The following is a 25,389-nucleotide window of genomic DNA, read 5'->3' as shown; positions in this document are numbered from 1 at the left end:
TAATAAGCTCATGATTAAATAGTATGTGATAATAAGATCATCACATGGTTTGTCTGGTATCAGGCCCAGTCAAACCATGTGATAACCTATAAGTATCACCATCAATATCGTGATGACTTCCTCAATGGACAGTTGTCCATCTGGTCTGGGGCGTTTTGTACAGTTTATTGTGGATGGGGGGGGGGGGGTTATTATACATACACAAAAAGCCTTTCCATCGATAATAACACTGCACACACTCCATTTCTGTCGGTATGGCTTGACAAGATCCACGTTTACACCACCAAGTCATGCCGATGTAATGGCTGCTACTTTTGAAGTTTTACTCCCTATTCTTGTGAGCTCAGCTTCTTAGATCTGATCTAGATCTGTTCGTGGACAATAGCAACATTCCTGTGCTGTTGTCCTATAAGGAGAAGTTGAGTACTCTGCTGATGTCAAGCAAGTTCTTAACCGTTAAATTCGACATTTAACTGGCAACTATTGCTGAAGCCTCGGTATTTTCTTGGTCCTTGGTAGTTTCTTGGTATAGCAGCAGCATTAAGAGGTTGCCACATTCTGCAACTGGCTCCTGGACATAAACGGATGCTATTGATGTTGAAGTTACTGCTGCAGGAGGTTCATCACCTTGTTGAAAGGCACCTTAAGAATCATTGACAAGAGATTCAAGGGAGTCATTCTATCGCATTCCCCCGTTAAGACGCGATCCATATGGAATGACGTCTCTAGTCGATGGAGGGAGGGAATACAGTGCAGGCAGTACTGGACCACGTCTCTACCAATGCATGCAGACACATACACAATTGGATGTAAAGAAATCTAAAATATGAAGTAAAATTAAAAATGACAATAACATTGAAGCACTGACTGACACACGTTATGCGGGAGTTCTGTTCCTAGACTGTGATATAGGTCAGGTTTTGGTGTAAGTGATTTCTTATTCCTAAATCGACCTATTAAATCAAGATTAATACACTGCTTAGTTATTACTGTCACTTTTATAAGAGCCGATCCTTAAAGGGGATCTATTATCCTCAATATTCAGCCCTTTGTATTGAGTTGTGGACTCCTATAGAGCAGCTACACACAATAACCAGCGCAGAAATCTTTCTAGATCTTCCAGAATCTACACCTATTCCACTCCTATTGTAGGAGTTGTTTTATGTTTTTACGATGTTCGCTTTTAACATACAGCTATATGTGTTGGCTCCCAAATCCGATCCGGAAGTAGAGACTGGACAGTCGGAAGTTTATCAAAAAAAGAGGTTACAATTCAAAATGTCTCTCAATGGTAAGTATCTTTAGCATGTTAGCATCGATACCGGTGGTATACTAGTCGTTAACAAATCCGCCCCCTGTAGTCACACTCTATAATGCTACACAGAAAACCGGATTTGTTCCATTACTGGCACAAAATAAACAGAGTTAGGATACTTTGCGAAGCCATTGCTAACAACGTAAACACAGCCATCCAAAACTTCTTCCAGGGCTCACTTCCATATGTGCAAACCTCCTTATCTGAAACTTTGGCATCAGAATACAACATTTTAACTACATTTATAGCTCAGAAAGGTGGGAAAAGCATAATAGATCCCTTTTAAAAATACTCAAGGATACTGTGGTAACCTGGCAAGCAATACAAGCAATTGAAAAACCAGCAAATCAGTTTTAGCGAATCCAATCGATCACTGAAGAGGAACCATGTTCCCCTTTTCCTTTATGACTTCTGGGAGGTGGTACAAAGGTCGTTAACATCCCTTTTTTCATTGTTATGATGGTAGGCACCAGTCTGTCTAAGTTGGACAGCTAATCGAGTGTTCCCAGTGAAATGTCTTCTGAATGAGGTACATAAAGACCGTACTGAACCAAAGTGGAAAAAATTCCATTCCTAACAAACACACTCTGATGTCTGACGAGTAGCCATGAACAAAATAATTTAAAAAAAAGAGGCTGCTAGGCTAATTATTAAGTTTTTCCTTGCCACTCTGATATGCGTCATTAGTCTGATTTCCTTGCTTTCACCGAGTAGTCTTCCTCCCACCTGTTATTTCTTCCTACCTCTTTACCTTCCTCCCAACAATGTCCTTCCACCTACACACACCCCCCAGCTTCAATCAGCCTTCATCTTTCCCTCCTCTTCTCTTTCTTTGCCTTTTTTTTCATCTCCCTCCTACGTCCTAAACCGTTCACATGCCAACATCTCACTTGTGTGTGTATATATATGTGTGTGTGTGTGTGTGTGCGTCACACAGATGCTGCATTGCAGGGCTCTACTCTCAGGGCTGTCTCACTGCAGGAGCCAGAGAGTAGCAAAAGAGCCTTCGGAGGCACAAGAGAGTCATTTTTACATTGCATAATCTGTGCAAATATAATCATTTACCAAAATACCTAGCCTACATTTTAAATACAAATACAGGCATGAATGCCAAGGCAGCTTAAAGATTCCATGTGTGAATTAGTGAGCTTAAGAGGCCCACGAGGTGTCCTTCAATCTGGGTGCTAAGCTTAAAAAGCTGTGGGCTTCACAGTGTAAACATGAGAGTGGTGTTATTGTTATTGAGGCATCACATTGTCACCTTCTGCATGACATGTCGGGCTCTTGGTTTGGCTTTTCACTGTTCTGCCGTTTTTTTCTTATTCGATGATGTAATTTTGGCACTGTATGCTTTTTGGTTCCACTTCCGATGGGGAATTTTGCGTTAGATCTAGCTGTGGCGTGATCATCAGCCAAATGGCAGTCGTATGCATGTGATAGTCTAACTCCGTCGAAGCTAATAACCAGAAAAATAATCAAATTCATCGGACAAGAGCAGACTTTCTCAGCAGCGGAAAACCCGGGTTCACCAAAGTCTCCTTAAAGGGGACCAATTATGCTAATTTGTCAGCCCTTTGTATTGTGTTGGTTGTATGGTGCCTTTTTTCATATCATATAGGCAGGAATTCAGGTTCACATGAAAAATATCATCTTTATTAATTACTCATTTTATTAGTTTAAACAAAAAAAATTGTATTAGTAATAGTAAGCTATTTTTTGGTCACAGGACCTTTCAATTGTACTGACTTTTCTTTATAACACTTATTATAAACAAATTGAAAAATGTAGCAGTATTGGTATCGGTCAATTTCGGGCCTGGATAATTGGTATCGGAATCCGCAGCATACAACACTGATTGGAGCATTCCTAATTATACATATATTTTTTTGCACATTTTAGTACATTTCTCATATTGCATCCAGAATTTGAAGGCTTATATATCGCAGGTCTTTCCTTCCTAAAATAAAACATTTTCAAAAATTCCCGTGCAATAAACCATGCAATAACCGTGCAATAAACAAGTGCAATAACCATGAAATACTGTAAACCTGTCACTTGGTCAACCTTTATATAGCTGCATACAGTATAGTGTATATACGTAACTTCTGATATGTATTATCCTCTTTTTGCATTCTTGTATGCTATGTATTATACTCTTGTACTTTTGCTGCTTTCCCCACTACTGTAATAAAGGCATATCCTATTAGAACTTTTAAAAGATAATCAATCTGTGGTAACCAAACAAACATTATTTCTCCTCATAATATTGCGTTATTCTTGAAAAAATGTAGTTTTTCTCGTTATTTTTGGAGCATTTTTTACCTTTGGTGTTTCAATCACACGCTCTTCCCATAACTGATAAACAGGTTAGTTGAAGACAAGATTATCCCAGCAGTGACTGCATTATCCCAAAAGCATGGAAAGACACACAACTGATGTAGGAATCAAGTATGACCCCCAAGTATACTGTATTACCATCCACTGCAGTGTTGGCATAATCTTTTTTTACATAACCCCTTTAAGCAGCCACTCTGGACCCTGAACTTAATTGCAGGTGATGTGTTGACCTGCACAAACGCAGAAGAACCATGAAGTGATCCCAAAGGAGAAGAACAGTCTATTTATAAACTCTGTCAGCTGAGTGTTAGGAACATGAACTCTTACTCTAATAATCTGAATGTTCTCTTGTCCAGCTACAGTGTAACCTCTACAGTCAAACAACCCTCATATCATGTAATACACATTTTGAATAGAAATATGGCTTTCAAGTTGGATCATCAAGCATGACTTGGCACAAGGCATCAGCATATGAGCGTAGGAGCGGTTCAGCATGTAGTTATGTTGTTTTTGTTGACTGTTTTCGCAGATGATATCAGACAAGATAGCAGAATACTGCATAAAACCTCAACTCCAAAATGTATACAAGTGCTTTTCTTTGCCTTTGGCATAGAATAAACCACTAGTCACTTCTTATTAAAGTTAAGACAGAAGGTCATATGTGGAGTTGGCTTTCTTTCTGATGTGCGATACTGTTTTTCCTGGTTTATCGCAGTTAACGGGTCCCAGACCAGAAGTGAATTTCCACAAAAATGTCCTTATAAGTTGATTGTTTCGTGTTAGAGAAATCCTGTTTTTTAGCCCCAAGACACAAAATAACACCCTTTATCCTTTATACTGGTACTACCCAATATGGTACACATAGTAGTAACAGAATATAAGCCATTAAAGACATAAACAAGACTCGTACTGGTGTGTGTTGCTGCAAATGTAGGGATGTATGATTTCAGGAATCGCATACGAAATCGCGGAATTGGCCGTTAAAAATGGAATTAACTGTTTAACACTGAAAATGACTGTCTTCATTAACGGAAGACGATTGAACTGATTATTTCTACTATTCTACTATTATTTCTTCTATTATTTTCTTTTTAGAAATGTAAACAAATCAATCTCGCAAAACATTCACAGATTCACATTCTTGCCATCCTTATGGTTTTAAAATGCAAACAAACTATTAGAAAACATTACTCAAAAAAAAAAAAGATCCACTCCGCATTGCCAAACTCACTACCTAGAAACGTGTCTTTGTATATAAGTGCAGGAAACAATGAAAGCCCATAAAAGCATGACAGCCTTTCGGCTGACCTTGCTGTTGATCGTCTCACTAAAGCTGCTCTTCTCTTCCCACTCAATACCCACTTCCCACTCAGCTCCTAGCAGCCTGCACTCACATGTCCAGCCACCCACACAGCCACTGCTTTTGTGAAGGTAACAGACATCCGCTATCACCCTATTCTGTTGCAAGTGTTTCTTTGTACAGTATATATGTGACAGGTACGCTGTACATCTGTCATGTGGTTGACCACAGCCGTCTTCAAAGTCTTTTTCATTTGATACATTTGTCATCATCCTAATAGCAAAAATAATACAAAATAAGAATTCTAATTCATTAGTTCCCTGTGATTGGCTGGTGACCATTGCAGGGTGTACCCCGCCTCTCGCCGAAAATCAGCATACCCCTGTAACCCTAGCGAGGAAAGGCAGCATAAAAAATGGATAGAAAATAAAATTAATAAAATTAATAATTAATAAAATAAAGTATTATTATTATTATTGTTATTATTATTATATAAACGTAATAAAATAATGGAAAAAATAATATTTTTTCATTTAATTTTTTTAAGTACTTTAATAATTATTATTATTTTTTATTATTATTTAATATATACATAGAATATATATATTATAATAACAATTAATATTATTATTATTTGATGTGGTTTAATAATAATATTAATGTGGTTAATAATACATATTATTATTATTATATGTGAACATAATAATAATATTAATGTAGTTAATAATACATACTATTATTATTATTATTATTATTATTATATAAATGTAATAAAATTATAGAAAAATAATAATTTCTAATAAATTTTAAATACTTTAATAATTATTATTATATTTTTATTATTATTTAATATAAACATAGAATATATATATTATAATAACAATTAATATTATTATTATTTACTGTGGTTTAATAATAATGTTAATCTGGTTAATAATACATATTATTATTATTATTATATGTGAACATAATAATAATAATAATAATGTAGTTAATAATACATACTATTATTATTATTATTATTATATAAATGTAATACAATTATAGAATTTCTAATCAATTTTTAAATACTTTAATAATTATTATTATATTTTATTATTATTTAATATATACATAAAATATATATATATTATAATAACAATTAATATTATTATTATTTACTGTGGTTTAATAATAATATTAATCTGGTTAATAATCCATATTATTATTATATGTGAACATAATAACAATATTAATGTGGTTAATAATACATACTATTATTATTATATATATATAACAAATAAAATTTATATTATTATTATTATTACATTAGGTAAACAAAAGCATTTATTCATAAGAAATGGAAATAAAAAATACAATAAATAAAAAAGTACTAGAAACAGTACAGTACATGGAAAATGACCTTACCTTGTTATGTCGCGTGGGACCTTTTTGATTCACAGCCAGGTGTAAAAAAAACAAAACAAAAAAGAAGTTCTTCTCTCTTAATCTCACAGAAGACGGTCACACGGGTCGTCAAAACCAAATGTGTGACTTCCACACTGGATCTGCAGAAAAAGATAAAAATAATACATTCTTGCATTCAGACCGTAAGAAACAAATAATTTAATACCTGAAAACTGAAAACACATATATTTTGAAGTACATTAAACAATTCATAGAGTTTCAAAAGGTCGATAAATGATGCTGTCACTTGCCGTGGCTTTGATTACGATGGCGGATGTTGGAGCTGAATAGTGGACAGCAGAAGACAACCTCTTTTACTTTCTAATTTTACCTTTCCTGTGTTGACATTGACGAGAGGACTGATACCACTGTCATGAATGCACCATAAATACACACCTGAAGCCAGGAAAGGGCTAGCTTAATTCAGCATTAAGACTTTAACTGCTTGAAACACACTCTCTGACGGGAACACCAAATCCACTTACCAGCACCTCTGTGGAGGTGTGAAGTGCCTGAAGGCTGCTCATGTTACAAGTCTTCTGTCAATCAGTCTGGATTTTCAGTTTTGCAAAGAGTATGGGGAGTTTTTTTTTTAAGTATCAACATTTACGAGGGATACTTTCTTTCTGATATGTCGGAATCCATTTTTTTATGCAAGCAGTACAAGAAACTGAATTTCAGCACCAAGGAGAGAGACAAACGTAGAGCATTGTGGTGGTTTTTAAGAACGATTTGTCTCCCTCTTGCTTCCTTCTGACGGATTTGGTTTGGGTTCCCATGGCCATACGTCCAGTCCTGGTTCCCGTCTGGACCTCAACCTTCGGATCTGGCACTAACCTGACTGCCCTAAATTGTATCTTCGGATGAACAAACAACATTTCTGGACCGTGACTTGACCTATGGGTCAATTTATGGGTTAAGCTGTGGGTTAGCAATTGTTCAAGCAAGCAAACAGGCACTCCGATTTACGACTACAGTGGATCCCTGAATTCACGGCCTGGGAAAGTTGTGGATTTTTAATCTCCCAAAATTATTTTATTTTCCTCCTCCAAGAAAAGTTTTTTTTTTCTCTTACAGAAAACATCGCATTCACCCTACGTTAGTAAAAATTAAAAAACCAGGCCATAGGTATCGTACTAATCCAGATAAAATGTACAGTACATGTGGAACAGCCCTTGGTTTTTAAGGTTATGTATTTGTTGAGATGTCACACTTTGTTCAGCAGGCCTTGAAAGCACCATAACTGCGTTCTATGAAACTTACTTATATTTCATACTTTACAATGTATTTAGGCCTTAAACCTGGATTGTGTCGCAAGTCGACAATGTCGGGACGTTTTTGGGTGGGGGAGCAATGTGTCAAAAATAGACATTTTTATTTTTATCTTTTCTCAGGAATGGAACTCCCGAGAAAAGTGGGAATCTACTATTGAATCCTATATAGAAGAAACACAGAAAAAATAATCAATACTGTAATCGGTATCTTTATTGTGATTAATTGGTTCCACACCCAACCGTGATTAGTGATTTAGAATTCCTTATTTATTTACTTATAACCTTCTAAGTATGGTTTTCACCATTATTAAAGCCTGCTAAAATTTGGATAACACCCCTATAGTCACCTTTATACTCAATTTCAATTGTGGTAAAGTATTTGCTAAAACATTTGCGATACTCTATAAAGGTTCATTGCTGAGTGAGTCAACAGCACCGCAACCAATTCTTATTATTGAATGAAAAAATGTCCTTTTAAGTACTGCACAAAAGAGGATGCCGGGCTTCTGCAGGATGGCGGCAAATAAAAACCGCACGCTCGCCTGCGCCCTTGCAGGAGAACAAAAAGAAGCAGTAATCTCACAGCAACAATGCCATGTCATTTCACTTTATTCATCACAAAATCTATTTGAAGTGCTTAAAGCATAATTAGTCATTTCAACTGAGTTGTCCTTAAAGGCACCATAGGGTACATCAGCTTGCATTCAAATAGAAAAACAGAACACTTTGTTCATTTATCGCCCTAACCCCCTGGATGAAATGCTTCATAGTTTAAATATATTTTTGTAAGTATTTATAGGAACATGCTGACAAATCATACAACATACATTCTGTTCTTTCTTTTGGCTTCACATTCCTACGCTGATGCTTCATATATGCATCAAGCTTAAGAAAACATCAAAATTCCCCCGGAACTGAACTACAAAAGAGAATCTTATAGTAAAAAAATTGACAAAATCTGCAGTCATTTTACAAGAATATAGTCAAAATATTAAGAGAAAAAGATGTAATCCAACAAAAAAAAGTCATAATTTTACAAAAATAATGTACAATTTAGTTGGAGGTTTACAACAAAAGCAGAAATGGAAAAATAATAATAATCTTCAATACAAATATGAAGGGGGAAAAGTTTTACGAGAAAAAAGGTACAGCTTTAAAAGCATATACTCGTAATATTATGAGGAAAATTACAAAACAAATGAGTAGAAACAAAAAAAATAAATTGGGAAAATTCCAAATATAATGGGAAGTCAGAATATTAGGAGAAAAAATTACAGTTAAAAGTTGAAATATTTGGAAAAATTAAAGACCCAAGTTCATACCAATAAAAGGCTTTTCCAGGTATGTCACAAAGCTGAGGTGCAGTTTTTTCTTGAACTATATTTAACTGCATAGCACATTACAAAATTATTTTTCAGGATGTGGCCCTCGGTGCATTAAAAGAAGCCTAATGTGTTCATGTGTTCAATGTGTTCATGAGTTTGCATGTTCTCCCCGTGCATGTGTGGGTTTTCTCCGGGTACTCCGGTTTCCTCCCACATTCCAAAAACATGCTAGATTAATTGTCGACTCCAAATTGTCAATATGTATGAATGTGAGTGTGAATGGTTGTTTGTCTATATGTGCCCTCTCGCAGGAAGACAGCTGGGATAGGCTCCGGCACGCCTGTGACCCTTGTGAAGATAAGCGGTGACGCACATTGTAGCCTCTGATGTGCAGTCCGATGGGCCCTGCACATTTAAAGGCAATGAGAGCCATTCATTTGATTGGTTAAGATGACACTGTTAAACCCTCTTCCTTCCTCTCTCTTTCCAACTTACACCAGAGGGCGGGACGGAGGTGTGGTGGTGCGCCAAAATCAGGTGGCTAAATCAGCACATTACAAAATAAAAAAGTGTTGCGTGCATCCCCTTATTTTTCAGCATGTGGGCCTCGGTGCATTAAAAGAAGCTTAATGTGTTCATTACATGACATTGTATCAGGGAAGGGCAGACAACCAGTCATCAATATTGACTGACATCGATATCGGTAAGCTGCTATCGAGCATCTGTATCTATAATGTGGTGCATTTCTTCATCACTATCACATGATAATAAACCTATTGGTCAAATACGCTACCTATATGACACATGTCGTTCAAAGTGAAGCATTACTTGCAAGTGTTTCATAACTATGCAGATTGTATTTTTCTGTTCCGTTTCTTCCTACGCGTGAAGGTCCGCCACCACACACACACACACACACACACACACACACACACACTGTTACTATTATGCAGCCACCTGCCAGGTACAGTTCGATCTGTTTGTGTGTGTGTTTATCCTTCAAGGTGTTATTTTACTTGTATTTAAGAGCGGTGAACAAGAATTTCACTAAACAAACTTTAATGCCAGGTTGATTTCTGGTTGAGACATACTCGACACAAACCAAACAGCCATAATTTAGTTGTGATATAATTTCCATGAAAAATACTGTATACAGTGGATCCATATACATTCATTCATTCATTTTCTACCGCTTATACTCACAAGGGTTGCCAGGGTGCTGGAGCCTATCCCTTGACTGGTCGCCAGCCAATCACAGGGCACATATAGACAAACAACCATTCACACTCACAATTTGGAGTCGCCTATTAACCTGGCATGTTTTTGGAATGTGGGAGGAAACCGGAGTACCCGGAGAAAACCAACGCATGCACGGGGAGAACATGCAAACTCCACACAGAGATGGAGCAGGGGGAATCGAACTTGGGTCTCCTAGCTGTGTGGCCTGCCAATCACCACTTTTTCGCCACATACACAGTATACAACAATATACGCTTGTTGCCTAATCTCGTTGGTCCAGTATACCCCTGCAACCCTAATGAGGATAAGCTGTATAGAAAAGGGATGGATGGATGGATGGATGGATGGACGGACAGAGGGATAGAGGCATGGATGGAGAATGACAGCATGCTGTGAGCTCCTGCTGATGTTTTGCGTTTGTGAGAAACACTTTTGATCACAAAAGACAACACACACCCAAGGCATCCACCCAGTGCCCTGAGGTTTTATCCACAAAACATGAAGAGAATCTTCCAACATGAAGGATGAAGATCAATATAAGAAATGAGGTTTAAAAAAAAAACGATGGAGTGCCTGGAAAGACTCAGCAAGATATTGAAGATTATATTATGATATTGTTGATCTTGCAGTATCATTGCTAATATGCAAAGATGTTTTATCATGTCATGCATTTACCTTGAATACAATATTGCTATGACGACGTCATCATTTAAATCATGCGCTCTAATTTTGTGGCAACATTGCGCACCCAGCGGAGTGATAATTTTGTTACCGCATGGTGACGCACATTGTGGCCTCTGATGTGCAGTCCGATGGGCCCTGCGCATTTAAAGGCAATGAGAGCCGTTCATTTGATTGGTTAAGATGACACTGTTAACCCGTCTGACGCCTTCCTTCTTCTCTCTTTGCCATGTACACCAGAGGGAGGGATGGAGGTGTGGAGGTGCGCCAAAATCAGGTGGCTAAATTAGCCATTCGTACTTTGAGAGTACTGAAAAATCAATACAAATCAATACTTGTGACGCACATTGTGGCCTCTGATGTGCAGTCCAATGGGCCCTGCGCATTTAAAGGCAATGAGAGCCGTTCATTTGATTGGTTAAGATGACACTGTTAAACCCTCTGACGCTGTCCTTCCTCTCTCTTTGACACTTACACCAGAGGGAGGGACGGAGGTGTGGGGGTGCGCCAAAATCAGGTGGTTAAATTAGCCATTCGTACTTTGAGAGTAATCATATCCCCTCTTTTGTCTCATCCAATTTATAATATTTAGGCATAAATGCCACCTACTTTTATTGCACTTGCTATATATCTTTTTTTTTTCATTTTATTTTATTATTATTATTATTATTCGCCCAGGAAAGAGTTCTCCACAAAACTACTACTATCTGCAGTACTGTAAAGTCAATAAGAGTGGCATTGACCGTGGCTGATGACAACTTTTAATAACATGTCTCGGCATGCCAAGATGGAAGACGGAAAAATGACCCTTATGGCAGTGTGGTGATATGAAAACACGACAAGACAGAAAGATGAAAAGGGATGTGTAGGAGGAGAAGCTCAAGCAGAGAGAAAAGGAACAAATAAAGGAGGGTAGATGGAGAGATGGGAGTAGAGGAGACAGACCATTATATCATAGCTGCGAACAGACCAAACATGACAATCAGTAACACTCACTATTGTTCCTTCACTCTTTAAAAGAAGATGGGCAATTAATTATAAAATTTGGCATTACTTATGTATACCATATGTTTACATAACAGTTATTTTAAATACAAATATATGCATATATATGCATAATGTAGATCAGGGTGCCCATTACGGAAATCACAAGCTACTGGTAGATCACCAAGTTTGGTCGATCATGTAAATGTCACTCTGTAAATATCATATGACATCAGCCCCAGTTTATGGCTCCTATAGAGCAGTACACACAATAACCCACACAGAAAGCTTTTTAGATCTTCCAGATTCTGCACCTCTTCCTGCAGTGTTTCCATGGACTTCCTGTTTTTGACTCAAACAGTCTGTTTAATTTTTTCCACCCCAGGCCTCCTCTAGGTACACCCACTCAACTGTGATTGGTCACACTCCAAAGTGCTCCAGAGGACTTCCGGATACATAGGTCTGCATTTACTGAGTGCAGGCAACTGCAGCCCATACAAAGAAGTACAACTCTGAAAAACTCATGCAGAGCCATCCAAAATGTTATTATATCTGTCTTCGGGAGAAAGGCGGGGTACACCCGGGACTGGTCGCCAGCCAATCACAGGGCACATATAGACAAACAACCATTCACACTCACATTCATACCTATGGACAATTTGTAGTCGCCGATTAACCTAGCATGTTTTTGGAATGTGGGAGGAAACCGGAGTCCCCGGAGAACATGCAAACTCCACACAGAGATGCCTGAGGGTGGAATCGAATCGGGTCTCCTAGCTGTGTGGCCGGCGGACTAACCACTTGACTACCGTGCAGCCAGATCTGGATGTTTATCAAATAAAATTCCATACTTTTCCATACTTGTGGAGGAACCCTTTACTTCACATGACGTTATGATACATGGTTACATTTATTTTTCAAGCACGCTTAAGAAAGTTTGATTGAAGCACATGTTTACAGTACATCTGCACATTTCATCCTGTACAAACAAGTCGAGGGTTAGGGAATCCTAACCTTTCTCTCGGGTTAGGGGAGTCTGGACAACCGACAGGCTTGAAAAAAAACAACTGAAACACTCCAGGCACTCCAGGCCACTAGTTGCCACCATACCAACTCCTTGTCTCCCTTGACAAAACTGCCGTTTGTTTAAAGCTGAGCAATGTTTTTAGCTGTGACTGTGACTCCGTTTTCACAGGCGACCATTTATAAGGTTTGGATGGGCTATCTGAACAATTTATAACCCAATTTTCATGCAAATGCCGAGTTGTCAGTGTCTAGTTAAGGAATGCATTTCATCTTCTGATTGCTGCAGCTCCTATACTGAGTTCCTTTTACTAGCACAGTGACACAGCATCTTTACAGCAACATATAATGTATGCAGAAAAAAAGGCATGGCGCAAGAGCATTAGAGGAACCACGAGTGACAGGCTGGGATGACTAAAAAAAGACTCACCTGGCTGGCTGTCATACGGTCCGTGACTCAGGGGAAAGGATAACATCCGAGTCCTGGAAAAGTGACAGAGGATAAAGGGTAAGAGCAGTGGTGAGGGTGGAAAGGAATAGAGAGCGAGCGAGTGAGGGAGACACATTTGCTTGTTAGTCCTTTGGGAGTGCGGTGGCAGGTGGCGTCTCTTTTAACACACATACACACACACACGGTGCATATAAACCTAGCCCCAGCAAATCTCCAGAACAGATGGAGAGCGGATGAGGTAGAGTCTGAGGGGTGAAAGTAGTAATAAGTCAATGGTGGATCTAAAGAGAGCTCTGTGCCAAAGGGCGAGCTGGAGAATTTACAAAATAGCGTGTTTGTGTTTGTCTATGTGCTCCATCCATGGTTGTTAAGAGTGACAGCTCAAACACATTCACTTCCCTGCTGGTGGAAAGACCCCCAGAACATAAGCAGTCAGAGGATGCTAGGACAGCTCAAAACACGACTGATACACACTACACATAAGATAATACATGTCGTACGTCTACGGCTATGTCCATATGAACATGAGTATTTTTAAAAAAATGCAACTAAAACACCACATTTTAGAGAGGCCTTTTGTTGTGGCCAGTGTAAGGCACATCTGCGAGGTGGATGGAAGTTCTAACTAACACACATACAATATTTGTTTCTTCGATTACCATTACTACATCAATTCAGAGTATTTCACTTTGTTTTCTGAATGTAAAACTATAATAATTCTATGTAAAATGTGTTTTTGTAGTTCTGGGTGTCTAGAATGGATTGTTATGGATTCGGTTTTTAACGGACCTTTTGGAGCGGATTAAAAACCGAGGTTCCACAATACTGCATGAACAGGGCTGTAACTAACGATTATTTTATTAGTCAATTAATCTGAAGCGGCGGCACGGCAGTCGAGTGGTTAGCGTGCAGACCTCACAGCTAGGAGACCAGGGTTCAATTCCACCCTCGGCCGTCTCTGTGTGGAGTTTGCATGTTCTCCCCGTGCATGCGTGGGTTTTCTCCGGGTACTCCAGTTTCCTCCCACATTCCAAAAACATGCTAGGTTAATTGGCGACTCCAAATTGTCTATAGGTATGAATGTGAATGTGAATGTGGCCCCTGGGCCTTAGTTTGCACACCCCTGTTCTAGACAGAACAAATCAATAAGAACCAAAGTTTGCTTTGCAATATAGTGTATCTTGTAATTAATATCTTATTTTGCCTAAAACACATAAATAATAGGTTTGTTTGCATGGATGACCAAAGGAAATTAAAAAGAGGCGGAAATCAGAAGATATTTACATTTTTAATTCAAATTTTCAAAGTGTGTGTATTATGTATGTGTCGTATTATATAAAATATCTATGCATAATAACAAAAAAGGCTGCATGGCGACTGCGGGGTTCGAACGCTGGCCTCATACTAGCTAGGAGACCAAGGTTCAATTCCACCCTCGCCATCTCTGTGTGGAGTTTGCATGTTCTCCCCGTGCATGCGTGTTTTTTTTCCGGGTACTCCGGTTTCCTCCCACATTCCAAAAACATGCTAGGTTAATTGGCGACTCCAAATTGTCCTTAGGTATGAATGTGAGTGTGAATGGTTGTTTGTCTATATGTGCCCTGTGATTGGCTGGCCACCAGTCCAGGGTGGAGAAGCGGTAGAAAATTAACAAATAACAAAAAAGTGTAGTGCTTCTGATATAAAGGTACAAAAGCATGACGCAAAATGATTATTGCTGTTGATTCTGTGTGACGTGAAATACTTTACTTCCAAGGCATGTCACAAAAACATGTCAAACAACTGTAGTAGGGCGCAATCATATTACAAGCTGTGCTAATCAAAAATGTCAGCTCATATAAACAGAAATGAAAAGTGAAGAGTGAACCTGTCCTTGTCGTGTCCTGTACTACAGTATATGATTACAATACACCGGTCCATAAATACATACATTGCAGCACTGTAACAGCCAAACAGACACTTGAATGTAATCCACAATATATATTTTGTGTTTAGCACACACACACACACACATATAATGCCATATGGCAATGATTCACAAACTTTCACGAGAAATTTGATCTGAAGCCATGTACACACAATTCTTATTAACTTGACCATAATTGATTGGTTCATTAATTTAATGGTAATTCCAGGTCTAAAATGTATCACATTTTCACTATGGTTTAAGTCTGCATATTCATTCCATGCCAAAGTTTAGCAATCATGATAAAACAGTATCCCGAGTACAAAAATACATACTGTACAAACAACCATAAAGCCCCGCTCACTGTGACAGGTTTCCACTACGGGGATTGAAACAGCAACATAAATAAAATATTCAAGATTAAACCCTCTTAATGAACAAAATAATAATTACTTCATATAATGCAGAGCAATGAACAACTTCACGCTTTGTCTGTTTTCTCTTCCATTCTCATTGCGTCGTAATTGAGAGTATTAGGCGCTAATTGTTTTTAATTTTTATTCCTGCACCTCTTGTGACAATCTGCATGCCTCTGGGGTGCTTCACTTTGGGAACCGAGGTCATATGAGATGTACTTCAAATGGTTTTCAGTGTGTGTTAGAATTACAAAGACAACCATCAGCGTAGATGTGAAACAGTGAGCTAACACAACAACATTAAAATTACTTAAAATAACCTTTAACATCAAAACTATAGCCGCACAACGCACAAAAGTAACAAAGTAACCTACCTACTGCGCCATGTGGGCATACAAATAAATATCTACGCACAATATCCATGCCAAAAAAATACCCACAAGGCATGCTGGGTAACTTGTGGTACTCTTTTTCCTAAAGATTTTGCCGTGTTTGTCCCATTTTTGCTTGATTGAAAAATATAGAGGAGATATGCAATGTTTTATTGTTCATAGCTTATAATATATTGTTGTGGCTGGACTACCCGGCATGCCTTGCGGCCATTTGGAAATGACACTTTTAAGTTACATGTTATCTTTAGGACTTAGTTGTTGTTTATCACACACATGGTAGTAGTCGCGGTTGATTTTTGTGATGCGATAACTTGCTGTGAATGGGTTTTGTTTTCATTTTGTTGCACCGTGAGCAACTATGTCATTCTGATGATACATATAGGCGGCCCAGCTGCCAATTTTTTTAACCCAATGTGGCCCGTGATTTTAAAAGTAGAAGTATTAAAGTACACTTTGGGTGCTGAGTATATTGAACGGCTAAGGGATGTGTGATGTGTCTCCTCACACACAAGCAGATTCCCGCTCAAAAACATTCCCACTGCTAACTATACTCTTATTCAAGTGGTTGGAAAATAGGTACAAAAAAAAGTTTACCAATAGAGCATCTTGTCTTGAGTGTCTCATTCAACACTACTAGTTTTAACTTTGCTTATTTGCCTATTAAGCAAGCATCAGCACACCATCATCGTCTGGTGTGTATTATTTTGCACCAGAGTAATATAGACGCTATTTCCTGAGGGAGCACTGAATCCCATCCTGTTGCTCCAATTACTATTACGTGCATAGCTTCTGGAAAATTGAGCTGCAGCCAAAAGTCATTTTCATGAATGATTAATCGTGTTTTACTGATTAAAATTGTCCATCACAATGTCACTGTGATTAATAAAGTCATAAACCTATTGTGGTTAAAGGGAAGAGAAGGTCTGGGGATAAAGCTTTCGATAGAATAAAAATATAATAGTTAGGGCTGTCAAATAATTGTAAAAATAATATTTTTATATGTATTTTACGAATTAATTAATCATGATTAATCACCTTTGGCAAGTATGTCTGGAAAATGATGTATTAATGTAGAAATAATGCTAAAATAAAACTGTCACACTGTTTTCATTTGTGTGCCATGAGAGTCAGAGCACAAGTTGTAGTAATTCAAAGCTTGATCAAACTTACTTATAATTTGTCAGATCAAAACAAAATCACTCCATAACATTTGATATTAGCGCCTATATGAATACATTTAATTTAATTAAATATAAGCCGCACTCCCCAAATTTAAAGAGAATTTTTTTATACATATTATTATTATTATTATTATTATTATTAGCAAATTTAACTTCCGGATTTAACTTCTATTATTTGCTACTTTTTTCACCCTCTATGAACCCTGTGGCTTAAACAATGTTAAGCCACATTATCTATAATTAATTAATTATAATATATTATATATTAAAATTATAATAATTATTTATAATAATAATAATAATAATAATAATAATAATAATAATATGTTATATTATTATTATTATAATTATAATAGTAATTATTATTATTATTATTTAATTAATTAATCAATTAATTAATTACAGTTAATAACTTATATAACTTATAATCATTATATTAATCATTATTATTATTTGATATTTTTGACAGACCTAATTATAAATACATTGCGTCATTTCCATCATTTCCAACATCAACTGTATATGTATGTCACAAAGAGCCAGACATAGCAAACTATATGAGAGCTCTTCCATGTGTAGATATAAACAGTCCCAATGCATAAAACAGATGTTTGCTCATGCAGAATAAACATGAAAGCACTGTGCAGTTGACAACACGAACTCAAAACCTATCAAGAGCCTTTGTTACAGTCATGCATTCTGAGCTAGATGAATCAAATTGCAGTATTGCCGAATATTCTGCTATGCGTGCAACTAATCTGACCTTTAAAGACTATGCTGATTAGTAATTAGCTCCTCTGGGAGAAAAGTGGGATGCTTAATTGGTTGGCTCATGTGATTTAGATTTGTACACTCATTTGAGATTTTCCAAGTGATTATCCCTCCCATTTTCACTGACTCAACTGTGTGTGGGTTCTTCAACGGACTTCCAAAGAATGGTGCAGTCCATTTTGTTTATCTCCATCTTTACATGCACCCCCCCAGTCTCGAGGCAATGCCAACGACACCATCATTGTTTATTTTTTCAAGAATCAAAGCTCACATTATAGGAACATATTTATTGACGTTTATTGTGTGCGTATGTCTTGTGTATTTGTGTAATACCGGTTGGCTCGAGGGAGCACTGAAGCCTGCTGTGCGTGGTGATGAGCAGCCCCTCAGTTTCCTTAGCAACGCCTCAACTCCGTCAGTCTCCATGGCAACTAATAGTGGCATTAGCTGATTCAGAAAATGTTCATATCAGAGGAATGGGTAGTTTTTCATGCATACTGATTGCCAAGATGGAGGCATCGGGACTGATACCCCTCCCCAACCCTCGGTCAACCCGGTCATGTCTTTGTTCCTCTTCCTGACGTATAATTAAATGTGTGAAACCAGTCAAAAACTAAACTTTCGGAGGCTCGAGAATGTGTTTTTTTTTTTAGAATGTTACACATTCTAGTTAAATTCCACTTTCTGCGTGTTCGACTTTGGTGCTTATATCTCTACCTATGCATTGACATTGAAATAAAATGCCCACTTCCAGTGTGCCATGGAATCAAACACGGACAGAGACTATACTGCACCAGCTGACCAAACACAAGCACTCCGAGTTTACAATGTATGAAAACAATCATACCAATTCACCCATGTATTTTCCCATTGACTATTTTCAGAAAAAAAGCTTCTAATACTGAATTCCTTCACTCATCTGCGCATCAGCTCCTGAAAACAAAATGAAGGCACATAAAACAATGTGCCGCAACACAGCAGAACACTGCAACGAGCAAATCAAAGAGAGCGAGGGCCTGCTGACAAGAGACGCATGGATTGGAGGCTGTGTGTGTGTGTGTGTGTGTGTGTGTGAGCGTACAGTGTGTTTGTGTGTATATGTGCATGGGGGAGCGATTGAACAGTAGGCGGGGTTACCAAACGGGTAAATGGCTTCCAATGGGAGAAAGAAAGTCAGTCTTAATACACTGATTTAACAGCAACTGAACGTTTTAAGTCAACCTAATGGTTTGAGGCCCCCGCCTTGATATGAAAGTTTAATGTTAGTGCGGCCCGCGCAAGTTTGATATGGATGCTGTATGGTATCATGTACCCAGAAAAAATTATTACCTTTGATTAATGTTCATGTTAAAAGTTAAATAACTGTTAATAGTTATCCTCCCTATCCGTGTGGAAGTGGTAAGTTTTTGTCTTTTTTAAGTTTAAAGGAAAAAACTTGAAGGCTAGTTTGCGAGTTAGCATGTGTCTCAAGACCCTGCAGTTGCGCAATATGTTGTAAATAAAAATAAATAAATGTGACTATAGTCGTGTTTTGTCATGTCTACAAGGCTCTAATAATGCTTTGTTCATTTTAATCTGAAAAAAATAATTTGTCTACCCACCAACTATATGTGGTTTCTTAACTTTTTATTATTTGCTGTTTTATTTTTATTTATTACTGATTGATTGATTTTCTTTATTCTTGATTTGTTTATTTATTTTTCATCTTATTTTGTGCAGAAAAATAAAAATTAAGATAATCCTGCAACTTTTACAACTCAACATATATAACACTACAATATATATAGTCATATTACTATTGATATGACACTCATCTCCCCGTCTCCCTCACTCACGGCGCAACCAAACATAACACATATTGAACACACAATGTAACTGCACCACATGGATTATGCGTATATAGAAATAATTGCATACACACTAATATACATGCAAAACAATACTATTTCATACTAAGTCATAACCGGCCTTATAACTTCCTGATGGGGAAGTGTTTACATGGGCTTCCCAGCAGCATGCCTTAAGGATTATTTTTTGTTGCACTGTGAGTGAGGTCAGCATTTGGGTTGTTGATAAGCTTGGTTTGTGATGTATGAGAGAGAGTGAAAATATGAAGCTGACATGAAGAACACTTCAAGGTCAAGTTTGTCTCTGACTACTTTCTGTGCAACTCAAGCTTCACCAATGTAGGGCAAATGAGACGTGTTGTCGACCAATAAATGGCCTAATTATGGACATTATTAGGACATGGTTAATGGTGGGTTCTGTCACAGATTAAAAACATATTTTCAGTCGAAATTGCATGTGACTACCAAACCTGAGATGTAGAATGAATGGTGAAATATCCTAGAAATGTGTTGGAAGAATTGTGTTGGAGAATTGAACCAGCAACCATCAGGTTGGGAGACCACCAATGTACGACCTGAGCCATGCTAATGTCCACAAAATAAGTATAAAGTACAAAAAATATTTAAAAATTATTTTTTAAAATTATTAAAAATTATTTAAAATCATTAAAAATTATTCAAAACATTTAAATTATTACAAAATATAAAAAATATTTTTTAAAAATATATAAAAAATTATTTTAAATATTAAACATTATTTTAAAATTATTAAAAATTATTTTAAAATTATTAGAATAATAAAATTATTTCCCCCAACAGGGGGCGTCTTTGAAATTATCCAGTCATGCTTCCCAACATTCACACCATAAAAAGTGCACACAAAGATTGAAAGGTTAGTAGCCCACTAACACTGTTAAGGATGCATCAGGCTCATTTCTACTTTGCAGAATCTCATTATTCCAGGAACCCATTGTTAGTTGCAGTGCCTTTTTATAGTGTAGTGATTGAATTAAGATCATGGTACTTAAGAAAACCTGCTTTAATCAATTATCATGGTTTACAAATCCCACATTAGCTGCCATTATCTACATGCGTGCATGACATTTTCCCTAAAACTTCATTGCTCCTGAGAATATACTGTATATAGAATATACAGTATATGTTAAAAAGCATTACAGAAGTGAGTTGTCATATGTTCCATGTGACCGCGTGTCAGCAAAATTGGGTTTGGCAAGAACAGATGAGCCAAGATTAAAGTCTTAAAAAGGAAGATGCTTCCCCTCTTCCCTGGGGAGTCAACGAGCAGTCTACTGAAGAAAGACACAAACATAAAAGCATGCTGGGATAGATAAATGATCTCATGCATCAATTCCAACAAAAGGGGTGCAATGGGTTAAAACTAATAGAGACGTAAAATCAAATGGATTGACCTGTTAAACGACACTGACAAGCCCCCCAATGCTAAAATTGTATGACGCCACAAGCACCTTATTACCATATTAAAGACAATAGATGCCATGTCTTTGACAGGATTTTGCTTTATTCCGCTTTTCTCTACTCTGTTTGGTTTTGCACACGTGTAGGTGTCAGCGGCGATTATGTAACCGAGAGAGAAATGTCTCACTCCCAAAAATGCTTGGAACACTTCAAAACAACGCAGGAATAATTCATCTTCCGAGGAACTCGAGGAAAAGATGCGTAGTGAATCCCCACAGATCGTCGGCAGGTTCAGAGAAGTGTCTTACGCACTCGACAAAGCATCTGGTAACACAGCTACCGATATGTCAAATAGGGAACTCTGTCTGAACAGTCAGCTGACGGTACAGGATCCAAAGTATCTATCCTCTAAAAGGTAGAACCAAAACAAGAATGATTCCGCTCTTTTTTTGTGGTGCAAAATGACACAATGCAGTGAGGCCTTTCAGCGGTAAACAAACTGAATGGATCCTGCACGACCTCTTCAGATGTGCGCTGTCCGATCTAGTTTTTAAGCAAATTCCGAGACACGGTCTTGTTGGGATCGATTCAATGACCCGACCATACAACGACCTGAATGAATGTGAATAAGAACGTTCATCAACTTATACTTTTTTAGCGTCAAACATCCATTCATACATTTCTACACCGCCTTAACCTCACTAGGGTCGCAGGGTACACCCTGGACTGGTCGCCAATTATAAATATAGACAATCATTCACACTCACATTTATAGCTATGAACGCAGATTGGAGAACCAAGATCATCCCGATCTCCCGTATATGGAACCTCGTACCACCAGTGGTACTTATACCATCCATGCTTTTCTTTTCAAGGACATGGATGACCCGAAGCTTATCTTAACCTTAACAGTCAATCGCAGGGCACGTATAAACAAACAACAACACACCAATGGATAATTATGAGCTTCCAATTAACCGAACATGCACATTTTTGGGGTGCAGGTGGAGTACCTGGACAAAACCCGTCACATACTATATGGGGAGAAACTCCACAAATTGAGATTCAAACTCTCGATCTCTTGACTGTGCATCCAACCGATAATATCGTATCAAGAGTTAGTGAGCGATCTTACAGCGGACCTGATATGTTTTCCCAACAACAGCCTAATCGTCTCAATCACTAATCGACTTAGAATCACAGCAATGTAGTCACACACACGTAACAAAGTCAATTAGGACAGGCAACAGTTATCCAATTAACGCAGAGTGTTCAAATTTATTTCCCAAACTTTCCAGGCTGAGCGTACACTGTTCAGCCGTTTTGTTTGAGCTTTCGGTGCAAAATGTTAGAAAAACTGTTAGAAGGACGTTTAGGAGTCTGCAGATGAAGTCAAAAGACAGACGCCATTTTCTATTTTAAAAGCATTGCATGTTTGGGGACAGCTTTTACTTTGAGACTTCCTATTGGCTTACATTTTAGCAGTTTAGCTCTTCTTTCCAGGTATTCCTAAAATAACATAAAAATATATAGCTCAAAAACAAAACTCAGAGCGCAGAAAAATAATTCAATGATTCAAAATAAATAATTCCAAGCTAAAAAAAATGTAGGTGGCAAATATAAGTGGTCCTCGGTTTGCTAAGTTCCGTGTTCAGATCCATGAATTAATAAAAAACATAATTTTGGGTGGGTAAACAAAATTACGTATGCAAATTATGCGACTTAATATGCGACTGTCCAGGCTCATCATTAAGTATCAAGGTTGTATTGTTATGCCTGGCAGGCAGTTATGTGTATCGTTACAAAGGTCATGATTTCCGACACGCCGTACGGTGCTCTAGTGGTTAGCATTGTTGGTCTCACAGGCTATGTTCACACTGCAGGTCTTTTTTTTGACCTGTATCTGATTTTTTCAAATGCGACTCTGGCATATAAATCCAATATGTTTGCAATGAGACTGCAGTATTTGTTGCAGTATCCGATACATCATCGAAATACATGTAATTCCGTGCTTACAGTCAGAATATCGTGGCACTGAATGAGTTCCGTCATGCACAGGGGGTGAATTCCATAGTGACCTTATGCGTAGGTTAGATGAGGTCAGCTAAAAACAGAACACAAGGCTACCAGTATGACCTCATATAGCTTTTGTCAATATGCTTTACAATCTGTTGGCTTCTTGATGGACAACTGCTGTCAACCAAAACCTCATTAGGTACACCATGAGATGAGATCATTTCATGCCTCTGCAAGGACAACGAAGTGAAGACGACACTGCGTTATAAGAGAAGCGCACCTTCTCGCTGGTATCTGACTGACAATCAATCCTCCTACAGTATTGCACCCACGACACAAGCGGTGATTCATTGGCACAGGTTGCTGTAGCCACCCAAGCATTATTTAACATGTGTATTGCATGGTATTGCATAAACAGGCATCACACCTATTATAATGTCCATTTGTAAAACCCTTGTGAGTGTGAAATATTGCAGCGTCACACCATTTCATCAACACTTAGATCTCTGCGTGTGTGCTTTACATTCCCATCGTGCCAATGGACAGACACATACTGTAGGCCCAGTCCCTACAACAAGGCGGGGCCCGCTGCCTGTCTGCCTATGACTTAATACATGGCAACATCATTGTGAAGGCATCAGGATTTAACAGTGACTCCATTCACTGAAGCCCAGTGGACACAAACAGAGAGAAATCAATAATCAGTCCCTTTATGGAGATAAGACATGAATAAACTGCACACTAGGAGACCTGAATGTCATCATTATATATTATTTTCAATGCAGATTATTTGATTTAAAACACAAAAAAAACACATACATGACATCAAATAGGATTTACATAATCATGTGACCCTTCACAACATGAATGGGCACGTGGCACCATTCACCTACAGGAGATGATATATTCATATAAAATGATTGTTTTTTATAAATAAATAAAGTCTTACAAGTCAAGTTCCTGCAGCATCCGTTGTGGGCTTAAAGAGGTCCAATGCAGAGAATCTCCCGCAGCCAAACCATTCATTCGTTCACTCATTCCGATCCAAAGGCGTAATTCCCATACAATGAGGTGGAAGAGCCACTGTATATGTTACTAGTTTCCAATGTGATGAAATCAGCCACAGTACAACGATGATTAAAAAGAGACAGTCCGACCTAGCAAGAACCTCAGCTTCTCCTGTGGACGACAGCGTCCGTCTGATGGTGATGCAAATAAGCACCTCTCACCTATTTAATGTTTAATTTGCCTATTCAGTGATATTTAACGATATCCGGTATTAAAGAGTCTGTTTTACCTGTTCGGCGCAGCGTCCTCCAATGCAACACCGGCTCAGTCAGTCAGTCAGTCAGACAACACCGGCTGCATTAACCGTAATGGCTAGATGAGTCACACCCCCTTATTTTTTTCATCGTGCCCTTTTTTGCGGCTTATTACGGTGTTAGCTGGTTGTCCACCTGTGAGCCTGTGAGCTAGGTAAACTCTACCAGAATAATGAGGAAGTGTTGTTTAGTGACAAGTGTATGTCAAGATTGTAAAGGTTTTTTTGTTTATTTTTGTTACATTGCAGTTAGTTCCCAGCAAAACGGAACAATAACCTCATAATTAGAGTGACATATGTTTTGTAGGTATGGAAGCCATTTTTGTTTACATAATGACCCAACAATGATAGCTTCCAGCAAAACGGAACAAGCTATCATTGATGGCTCATTATGTAAACAAAAATGGCTTCCATACCTTCAAAACATATGTCACTCTAAACAATTATGAGGTTATTTTTAACCCCATTCTTTCCTAAATACCCTTTTTCAATGTTATACTATTGAAATTGTTTTATGTTATTTGTTTGTACATATCTGGACTGTACTATCCTCCAGGTCAGGGGTGGTCAAATGTTTTGACTCGCAGGCCGCATTGCTTTGACAAAATTTATGGGGGGGCCAGACTATACATTTTACACGTATTGTATCTGTAAAAGTGTGTGTTGTGTCCTTTTTTTCCAGGAGCTCTTTGTAAACAGCATAAATTGATAACACAGCGACTTAAAC

At 37.8% G+C, this 25,389-nt stretch overlaps 1 protein-coding gene across 5 annotated transcripts in view; it reads right to left on the bottom strand.

The window, feature by feature from the left end:
- map2 (microtubule-associated protein 2) overlaps positions 1-24,705 on the bottom strand; it is a 71,592-nt gene extending 46,887 nt beyond the window's left edge. For 3 of the 5 annotated variants that reach the window (XM_078795239.1, XM_078795240.1, XM_058081166.2), the window contains exons 1-3: positions 24,639-24,704; positions 13,355-13,407; positions 6,360-6,499 (exon numbers count right to left, since the gene is read on the bottom strand). The gene's annotated coding sequence lies outside the window, so the exon portion shown is untranslated. Of the gene's footprint in view, positions 1-6,359; positions 6,500-13,354; positions 13,408-24,638 lie in introns of all 5 variants that reach the window. The other 2 variants (XM_078795238.1, XM_078795241.1) reach the window with 2 other exon arrangements.
- Between the last annotated feature and the right edge of the window lie 684 nt (positions 24,706-25,389).

This window comes from Doryrhamphus excisus, linkage group LG12, assembly GCF_037039965.1.
Source record: "Doryrhamphus excisus strain RoL-2023G ecotype Guam linkage group LG12, RoL_Dexc_Guam_v1.1, whole genome shotgun sequence".
NCBI classification, from domain to species: domain Eukaryota; kingdom Metazoa; phylum Chordata; class Actinopteri; order Syngnathiformes; family Syngnathidae; genus Doryrhamphus; species Doryrhamphus excisus.
The sequence above is the reverse complement of the archived record's forward strand: the minus strand, read 5'-3'. Positions and strand labels throughout refer to the sequence as shown.